The sequence below is a fragment of the Amblyomma mixtum genome, chromosome 9, assembly GCF_055824585.1.
Source record: "Amblyomma mixtum isolate Tamu chromosome 9, ASM5582458v1, whole genome shotgun sequence".
NCBI classification, from domain to species: Eukaryota; Metazoa; Arthropoda; class Arachnida; order Ixodida; family Ixodidae; genus Amblyomma; species Amblyomma mixtum.
Window position 1 is genome coordinate 121,706,275 of NC_143020.1, and position 9,956 is coordinate 121,716,230.

Consider the following 9,956-nt stretch of genomic DNA (forward strand, 5'->3'; position numbering starts at 1 on the left):
CACGAAAGATACACGGGCTAGAGAGTGTGATAAATCGCGTTTGTCTTAACTAGGCTCTTCCAAAAAGAGAAAGAGCGCAAAAGTTCTGCGGGACTTTCGCATCGAACTCAAGAAGCTAACGGCCTCTCTTCTCCGTCGTTCTCTCTGCCGCAATCATCCGGAGTCCCAAAAGCGTGACCCTCTCACCAAACAGAGTTACCCTCAAAGCGGCCTCCTCACCTCGCAGCCATCGGGCAGGAGTTCCATTTGTTCAGCTCGTTCGCGCAGACAATACCCAACTCCACTTGTACGAACGTCGGCGCCTCTCCCAAGTGGCCAGGATTAACGATCGCTGGGCCAGTAAAAGAGACACCGCCAACTTAATCAGCGTCGTGTTGTGTGCACACGGTCCCGCCAGCGTCAAAGGCACTCGCCTCCTTAATAACAAACAACTCGGTGTATGAAAGGAGCCCGAGAGTAGCAAGTGTGCGGGTCGTACGCGTGTTTTCTTCTTGCAGGCGAAACCGAGAGGAGGCGCCATCTCCTCTTGTTTTTCGCCTGCTTCTCCCGCCCTCATCATCTGCTACGTTCCACGGCGAGTGGTTGTCTGCGTCCTGTCTGGCCATTCAAAAAGCGTCGTTTTTCAAAACGAGAGCCAGCAACTGAAAGACAGAGCGGGCAAACTAAGAGGAAGTGAGAAGGCGAGCAAAGAAGCCGGCTGCCAGGGCTGCTTGAGGGGATCCCAAGCGCATGCGGACGACGCCGTCTTTGAGGCAGCTTTGCTGCCGAGCTTCAGATTAATTGCAGTCGCCCAGGGGGAAGCGGGGGCTTTCGTTCCGAGGGCTGACCTCTGCGGGAAGCTCCCCCCCCCCCCCCCCCTTCCCCCCCGACTTCGCGCTCGCTCATTCCTCTCCCAGCGTTTCGCTACGTCACCCCCGCAAAGTCGTTCATTATTGTCTTTTATTTATTTTTTCCGGCACTCCAAGAAAACTGGACGTCTTCATTTCACGCCGCGATGGTTCCTCCTCCGATGAGGAGATCGTGAGATCCACGCCCCCACAGCGATCTCGTAAAGCCTCCCGCCGCAGAAGGTCGGTCCAGTCGGCGCACCAACTCGAATCCGGGCTCCCTGCTAGGAACGCTTTTTGAACGCCTAGATGGCTTCACAAAGAAGAAAGATGACACGTGCATGCCTGCATGCCTGTGCGGGGCTTGAAGTGCGTTCTGTTACCGACAGTTTTCTCGATGCATGTAAGTCAGTCTTTTTGACGTCCTTGGCAAATTCTTTTGTGCATAGGTTATGAGGTACGCTGGATAGGCCCAACATGTCACAGGATTGGATCCTGTGGGCTAATTTCGGTGCTTTCGTCTTCCGGTAGAAAGGCAGATTCGAGGAGATGCGTCAAAAAAAAAAAATCTGGTCGGTTGGACTGATTGTGCTCTACAGTGGTCATTTTATGAGAGGTGTGGATGGATCGATGGATGGATGGATGGATGGATAGGAGCGCCCCCTTTGAAACGGGGTGGTGGCAATTGCCACCATGCTCAGCTTTTCTTTTTTATTTTTTTTGTTTACTGTGTTGGCAATTCTCATTAAGATTCGCCATCATCTTTACCTACGGTTTCCTACAATTCTAACCTTATGCCACATCTCTGCTTTTCAGCCACCAATCCTCCAATCGCTTTTTGCTAACTTCCACTGCAGATTTATTTACATGACCATTGTTATCTTTAAACCCTAGGGCCACAGGAAGAGTGACTGCGCCTGCAACGACATCCGGATGGATACCATCACATTTGATTATGAGGTGTTCAATTGTTTCCACAGATCTACCACACACTGCACATGTGTCATCTTCGTTAAATTTCTTTTGTAGCGCCCTGATTCTGCCAGCGCCCTCTACTGCGCATGCGGAGGGGGGTGTACGATACTGAAGTCCTTCTTATTTGTAATCGATTGGCAGCTTTCTGTGCAAGAAACAGACTTTTATCCCCCGTTTGCATGTATTGATGTAACTTAGCATTAATGCTGCGTTCCAAAACTTCGGATCGGTCACCTCACCTCACATGGAGATGCTTTGGATCCTGTGTGTACTCACCGTTTCCTCTCGTCTGTGAGTTCAATGAAGCAAGTACACCTCGACGCGCATAAGTAGTCAATTTACACTGCAGTGCTTAATTTGCATCAACGGTTATTCACTGCCACACAGATTTGGAGGCTACTTATATAAAGTTCCTTCCATGCGTGGGTACAGTTTTCGCCCCCTCGTGGCCACGTGGTGAAGAAATTATAGGGGTCATTACTCCACTGAGGGTGCATAGGGATACTGCAACGAACTCAGCATTGATTTGTGTCACTTGCAGAAGCTTGCGAATGCGGGACGACACGTCTGTCCACTGGCATACTCACATCACTGCCACGTGTAACGTACTAACATCAACCCCTAATTAAGCGAAAGGACAGCATGGGACTAAATGAAGCAACGATTTCATTCCAATTAAAATGAAATACATGACGAGGAACGGGAGAAAGAAATGTGGAACTCATTTGAATGCATGACAGTGTTTTACCAGATGTCTCTGTCATGGCGAAGAATCTTTATGAAAAGTGCTTCGGGAAACTGACTCACGACTGCGGTCGTAAACACATAAGCCGTCGTGCTTTTGAAGATGGTGTACATCGTGCAGGAATCAGTCGTCCATGCGGCTAAGCATTTCGCAGATCCTTGCGGCAGCCACGCGTGCACACAGCGACGTCAGTGACCAGCACTGCAGTGCATGTTATGCCAAGCCAGGTTAACCAGAATAGGTGTGGCGCGGTGTGGAAAAACGCCCGTGGAGATCTCCGCGTTGGCCATACATACCCGGGACCCCTTTCCCCGCACCTGCGCAGACCACGTTACGAGAATACCCCGCTTGGATTTTTCAAATTAGGATCTTGTCTCTCGCGCGGCCGCTTCGCTCCCCTCATTTCCATGCCCCTAACGAAGACTCTTGTAACCCACGCATACGCTACGCCTTTAACGACTTCCGCCGCGGCTCTTCTCAGTCACACAGCCAAGGCCTCGGGTTCAAGATCGTGCCCGCAGAGGAAACCGGAAAGCAGCGCTTATGCGCTGCGAGGCGCTGCGCGTTCTTCGCCATCGCGGCAAGAATCAAGTCCGGTGCGTCTCATTTAAATCTCCCCGGCATACGCCCCCGTCTATCATCGCAGTCGAGCTGCTGCTGCCTCTGCCGTCGGCGTGCCCAGCGCAGCGCAGTTTTCTGCGCTACGGGAGTTGCATGCGAACGATGGGAACGTGGATCAGACCATGGCGCCTCCTTTTATTTGCGATTTCTGTTCGCCTGCCCACTGGCGTTGAGGCCAGAAGAAGCGCATGAGAGAATCCAATTGAATGAGTGGAACCCGGTGAGGAGTACAATCGTGACAACTACTGTCCCAGCAGTAGCATTGCCAGTCCTTCGCCCCAGAGTAAGGGCAAAAGCTCATTTTTTTTTTCGCTTCCTTGCTTAAGATACGAGGGAAGATCCCCTTTGTGTCCTCTCCACGCACCGTGGCCATCGGCAAGCGGCCTTTTGGGTCGAGAGAACCCTTTCCGTGGAGCGGGCGCACGGACTCGGTTGTTTGCTGCTTTCCTGCTTTTCCTGTTGGCCGTACGTACCTTCAAAAACGCCCACGTGCGCGGTCGCTTCTGGGGACAGAGCTCGCTCAACTCAGCGGACCATCTCGGCCTCAGTAGGGGTTCTCTTGTGTTGGCACGAACGCTTTCTTCACTAATGCGGGTCCTCGGAAGGGAACAGTTTGTCAGGGCTCTCCCTGAAAGCTTCCCGGGAAGTATGTGCGGAGACCGGCCGGAGTTTTGCCACCGTATAATGAGCGTCTCTTTGTGGGCATAGCGGCTAACTACTCGTCACACTCTTCACTCGCCAGTTATCGCATTTGCAGAATTCGGTCGCCGCTGTGAGCGTCTTGTTAGGTGCCCACCGCGTGCAAATATGGAAAGGGAGCCTGGAGGGAGTCGGGAGGGCAGGGATAAGAGGTAGCATACCTTCGAACTTCGAGCATGTAAAAGCTTCTGTGAACTTTCCGTGGGTATGCCCCTACGCATTTAACATGACCTTGCGGCGTTTTGACAGTTTATTTCTTTATAGATAACGACGCACGGGGGGGCTCCCGAGAAGCCGTTGGCCGCATGGTCTTCGAAGCCAACTTTGTGCATGAAATTTTCTCTGGGTATGCAGCAATTTCCGAAGCTCAAAGTTTAGCGTAACACAGCTCACACAGAAAGTCAGATCCAGCATACTGTTGCGAGCAACCGCGACAGCGCTGCAGCAATATCAAATTCAGTTAGTTAGTTATATAGATTTTTATGGCGCAAAAGCAACTGAGGCTATGCTGCGCCAACCTCAAGGTTAGAGTTTTTGTTAATGGTGAAGCTTTTTAAAAATACTTAGAGTTTGTTTAAAACGTTGGCTTCCTTGAGAAACCTAAAAATACATGGAATGTCAACCAGTGCTCGATCACCTAAGAGTAGCATGGGGTGTAATGGGATGCTTTCCCTGTAAAATGTTGTGAAATATTTCTTTCTTAGTTCTTCTAATTTTATGCATGAAATTAAAATGTGGTTCACTGTGAGTTCAGCACCACACATTTCACAGAGAGGTTTGTTTTGTTTGGCTAGCAGAAAGTTGTGCGTGAGGTGGGTGTGTCCAATGCGGAGCCGACATAAAATAACTTCGGTAAAACGTTCTTGATGCCTACATGATTGCCATTCCCCTAAAATTGGTTTCACAGAATGTAATTTGTTGTTTACGTGATCTTGCCATGCGGCCTGCCACTTATTTCTGAGTTTACTGTTGATAAACTTTAAGCAATCCCTGTACGGTATGCTCACTTGTTTTATTTGGCCATTCCGGGCTTGTGCAGCGCATACATCTGCTTTTTCATTACCTACGATTCCAACATGGCTAGGAACCCAGCAGAATTTAATGTTACGTTTTTGTTTTGTGATTTTAACAATGTTATGTATGACGTTACCTATTATGGGTTCAGCAGCATTTCTGGAGTGCAGTGCTTTGAGCATACTCAGGGAATCGGTGTAAATGATGCTATTTTTGATATTCTCTCTTACTATTTTTTCCACAGCTACAAAGATGGCATAACACTCAGCAGTAAAAACCGATGCGCATTCTGGTAGTCGCATTATCTGTTTGTTTTTTCCTTGGATTACTGCACTTCCAACGTGATTTTCTGTTTTTGAGCCATCGGTATAAAATTCAATGTAAGTGTCATACTTTTCTTGTAGTGCAAAGAATTCCTGTAATATGTACTCATTTGGCGTTTGCTTTTTATCTAAATGTGTCATTGTGAGGTCACATACTGAAGGCAGGCTGTACCATGGTGGTAAATATTCATTCCTTTGTGCAATACACGGTAGGGCATCTAGTATTGTTAGCTCTTCACATTTATCTTCAAAGCGCAGCAGTAATGGTCTGATAGAATGTGGTTTGTTGATGAATAATCTTTTAGATGGGCACTTGGTGACAACTGGATGACAGAGATGTTTCGGAAAAGAACGGATTTTTAAGACGTATGTGCATGTTAGTGCGATTCTTCGGTCCTCAAGAGCGGGCTCATTAGTTTCAACGTATAGGCTGGCTACTGGTGATGTTCTGTACGCTCCAGATGATAGGCGCAAACCAAGATTATGAATGGGGTCTAATCTTTTCAAGTAGGATGCTCTTGCTGAACCATATACTATGCACCCGTAGTCCAGCTTGGAGCGCACCAGAGAGCGATATATTTGTAAAAGGCTTGCTCTATCGGACCCCCACCGCTTCCGTGAGAGCACTTTTAAGATATTGAGGACTTGAGAAGCTTTCTTTTTAAGGTTATTAATGTGTGGTAGAAATGTGAGTTTCTTGTCGAAAGTTAGGCCTAAAAATTTGTGTTCTTGTTTAATTGGTAGCGCAGTGTGATTCAGGTATAGACTGGGATCGACCTGTAGGCCTCGTCGCAATGAGAAAAGAACAGCTACTGTTTTTTGAGGAGAAAATTTAAATCCATTTCTGTCTGCCCAAGAACCTAGTTTATTTAGTGTGATTTGTATTTGTCTCTCACAGGTTGATATACTGGAGGACGTGCATGCTATTTGTAGGTCATCTACATAAACTGAATACATTATGGACTTGGGTATTACTTTAGCTAAAGAATTCATTTTTACTATGAAGAGTGTCGTGCTTAGAATGCACCCCTGGGGTACGCCGTTCTCTTGGGTGAAAGTCATGGAGAGAGTTGCTCCTAGGCGGACTCGGAATGTGCGGTTAGTCAGGAAGTCGTTCAAGCAGTTCAACATCCTGCCGCGGATACCTAGCTCTGCTAGGTCACGGAGGATGCCGAACTTCCACGTAGTATCGTAGGCCTTCTCCAAGTCGAAGAAGACCCCAATACAGTGCTGCTTGTGGATGAACGCCTCCCGGATGGTGTTTTCTAGGCGGACAAGATGATCTGTGGTGGAGCATGTTTTCTTAAACCCACATTGGTGTTTATCTAGTAGTTGCCGAGATTCAAGTACGAAGGTTAGTCTAATGTTTATTACACTTTCGAAAGATTTAGCAATGCAGCTGGTGAGGGCTATTGGTCTGTAACTGCTAGGACTTGTTGGTGGTTTTCCGGGTTTGAGAAAAGGTATTATGACTGCTTTTTTCCACTCGTCAGGTATATTTCCAGTTATCCAGATTTTATTAAAGAATTTTAACAGTGCCTCTACAGCAGCCTCGGAGAGATGTGCAAGCATAGCGTAATGCACGTTGTCTGGTCCTGGTGCTGTCTTTTTTCCAGAACATACTACTTTATTTAATTCTTGTAGTGTGAGAGGCTGGTTATAATCCTCATGTACACCTGCTCCAGATGGAAATTTTTGTTTTTCAGCTATTGATTTGTGTTTCTGAAATGTGTTTGTGTAGTTGGATGAGCTTGAGATCTCAGCAAAATGCTCGCCCAGTATGTTGGCCTGTTCTTCTAAAGATGTTTGTGTCCCGGGTGCTGTCAAGAGAGGAAGTGTGAAAGGGGTATGGTCACCAGTAAATTTACGAACTTTTTCCCACATTTTCTTTGATGTTATTGAACTATTTATTGAGGAGACATATTTCTGCCAAGAGGTTTTCTCTGCATTTCTTCGCACATACCGCGCTCTGGCTTTTGCCTTCTTAAAGGTGAGTAGGTTCTCTGCAGTGAGATATCGACGCAGAGCGCTCCAGGCTTTCTTTTGTTGTTTTTTTGCTAATGTGCATTCTTTTGTCCACCACACTTTGTGTTTCTTTTGTGCAAGTCCTGTTGTTTGTGGTATAGCGAGTGTTGCGGCCGATATTATGCATTCGGTAAACTTCTCATTAATTTCATCTGTGCTAAGGTCGTCACAAAATTCCTTTTCCAGAGTGGCACTTTTTGTAAAAAGTGACCAGTCGGCGAGCTGAATTTTCCAGCGCCGTGGCCTTGTGGGGATGATTGGAGTCGACGATGAGAGCCTGATGATGGTAGGTAAGTGATCGCTGCCCATGGGGTCATTTAAAACATCCCATTTAAAATCGTTAAAAAGTAATGGTGATGCGAAAGCTAAATCGAGAGAGCTCATTTTTGCTGTGCTTGGACAGCAATATGTGGCTTTTCCCGTATTTAAAAGACAGACATTATTCGAAAGTATAAAATCTTCGATTGTTTGCCCTCTAGAGTCACAGCGTTCGCTTCCCCAAAACGGAGAGTGAGCATTAAAATCGCCAACTACCAGGAATGGCTCCGGTAGTTCATTCATCAAGCCTTCTAAATCTTGTATTGTTAATGTCATGTGCGGGGGAAGATATAGAGAACATATAGTTATGGTTTTGTAGCTCACGACGCTAACCGCAACCGCTTCCAGTTTTGTGTTAAGATTGATTTTTTTAGCAGGGACGCCGCTCTGAGTGACGATTGCGACGCCTCCTGAGAGTCTGTTAGCATGCTCGCGATCACGTCGGAATGTTTGATAATGTCTCAGGATATTCGTATGTTGTGGACCGAGGTTGGTTTCCTGAAGACATAAAGCTACAGGAAACATTGAGCCAAGAAAATGTGTGATATCATTGTAATTCCTGAGCAATCCTCTACAGTTCCATTGAAGTAGGAAAGTCATGTTTATATTTTTGAGTGAGGATTGAAGGGATTTACTTGTTTTCTGGGCCCGTTATTGGGGTCCTGTCTATTCTTCGCTCAAGAGAGCGGTTCCGCCGCTGCAAAGCGGGCGGATCGGGAGTTACCTCCATCACCTCACTAGAGGTGCTGGTGGACCGCGGGGAAGCCGCGGATGTGTTAGTGTCAGGCCTCCCCCGACGGGGGGAAGTCCTGCTGGGTGCCGACCCGTGAGCCGGCGCTCCCTGCTTTGGGGATGGCAGAGCAGCGTTCACTGTCTCTGCCTGGGGCGTTGATGGCACTGCCACAGGCTCCGTGAAGGTGGCCTGGGCAGATGCCGGAGTGCTGTGTGGTGCGCCGCCCCTGCGCACCACATCAGCAAAGTTTGTTTTTGTGGAAAAGTTGAAGCTGTTCTTTGCGTAAAACAGTCGTCGCACTTCCTTAAATGTGATATTCTGTTTTGTTTTGATTGTAACAATTTCTTTTTCATTTTTCCACGATGGACATGACCTCGAATAGGCGGGATGATCGCCTTCACAGTTTGCGCAGCGAGGTGCTGCTCCTTCACAGTTGTCGGAAGCGTGTTCTTTTGATGCACATTTAGCGCAAGTTTCGCGGCCACGGCAGCTTTGAGACCCATGACCGTACCGTTGACATTTGAAGCACCTGCGTGGGTTTGGGATGTAATGTCTGACATTTATTTTGAGGTAGCCAGCTTCTATGGATTCGGGGAGTGTGCTTGAGTTGAAAGTCAGTACTAGGTGCTTTGTAGGTATCTCTTTGTTGTCTTTTCTTATTTTGATACGATACACACTTATGACATTCTGTTCTTTGAGGCCTTCAAGCATCTCTTCCTCGGTGAGGTGAATGAAATCTGCTTCGGATATCACACCACGGACGGTGTTCAGAGATCGGTGTGCTGTAACTGATACAGGGATTTCCCCGATGGACACTAGGCTGGAAAGTTTTGAGTATTGGGCAATGTCTCTGAGTTCAAGGAGCAGGTCACCACTTGGCATTTTAGACAGTTTGTACCCGGGACCCAAGGCCTCAGTTAGACTTTTTGCAACTAAGAATGGGGACATGGTTCTTGCGGTTTTTTCAGTTTCTTCGCTATGAAGAACGTGAAATTTTGGAAATGGTTTCGGTTTTTCGAAAAACTCTGCAGTTGCCTCGTTCCGCCCTCTTTTATGAGGGCGATCTGGTTTGGAAAAGGGGGGAGCCATGAAAAATATGTGTTGTTCGGCCGTGGTGCCAGCCACCCACCATGGAGCCCAACGAGGGGACGGGACAGGAACTTGCGAGCAAGTCCTGCCCACGCCAGCTGTACACCTCAACTATAACCCAATATGACGCAACTCAGGTTAGTTGGCCACACAAGGTTAACCCTCGCCGCCAGGAAAAAAGGGAAAAAACTAAGAAGAGAGGAGGATACAGGAAAGTTGTAAGGAAGGAAATAGGAAAGTCAAAGATAGAGGGGAGGACAGGAAAAGGCGACTGCCGATTTCCCCCGGTTGGGCCAGGCCGGAGGTGCCGTCTACAGGAAGCTGGGGCCAAAGTGGTGTGTTGCCTCCGCCGAGGGGCCTTAAGGGTCCAAACGCTCGGCATCGGCTCAACCACCAGGATCCCCTTTTCCCCGGACACGGCAATGCCACGCACGGCTAAGCGCGGATGCTCGGGTCCGTGGTGACGCATTGTTCACCATCATCCCCCTGCGGGGATGTCCCTGCGGATGCTCGGGTTAACCCCGTGGTGTCGCCACTCACCAACGTCTGCATGCTGCAGACGCCTCCCTGCGGGAACAATATCAAAT

General features: G+C 48.1%; 1 pseudogene; it reads right to left on the reverse strand.

The window, feature by feature from the left end:
• Positions 1-7,795: 7,795 nt before the first annotated feature.
• LOC149331041 (uncharacterized) lies at positions 7,796-9,647 on the reverse strand (annotated as a pseudogene).
• Between the last annotated feature and the right edge of the window lie 309 nt (positions 9,648-9,956).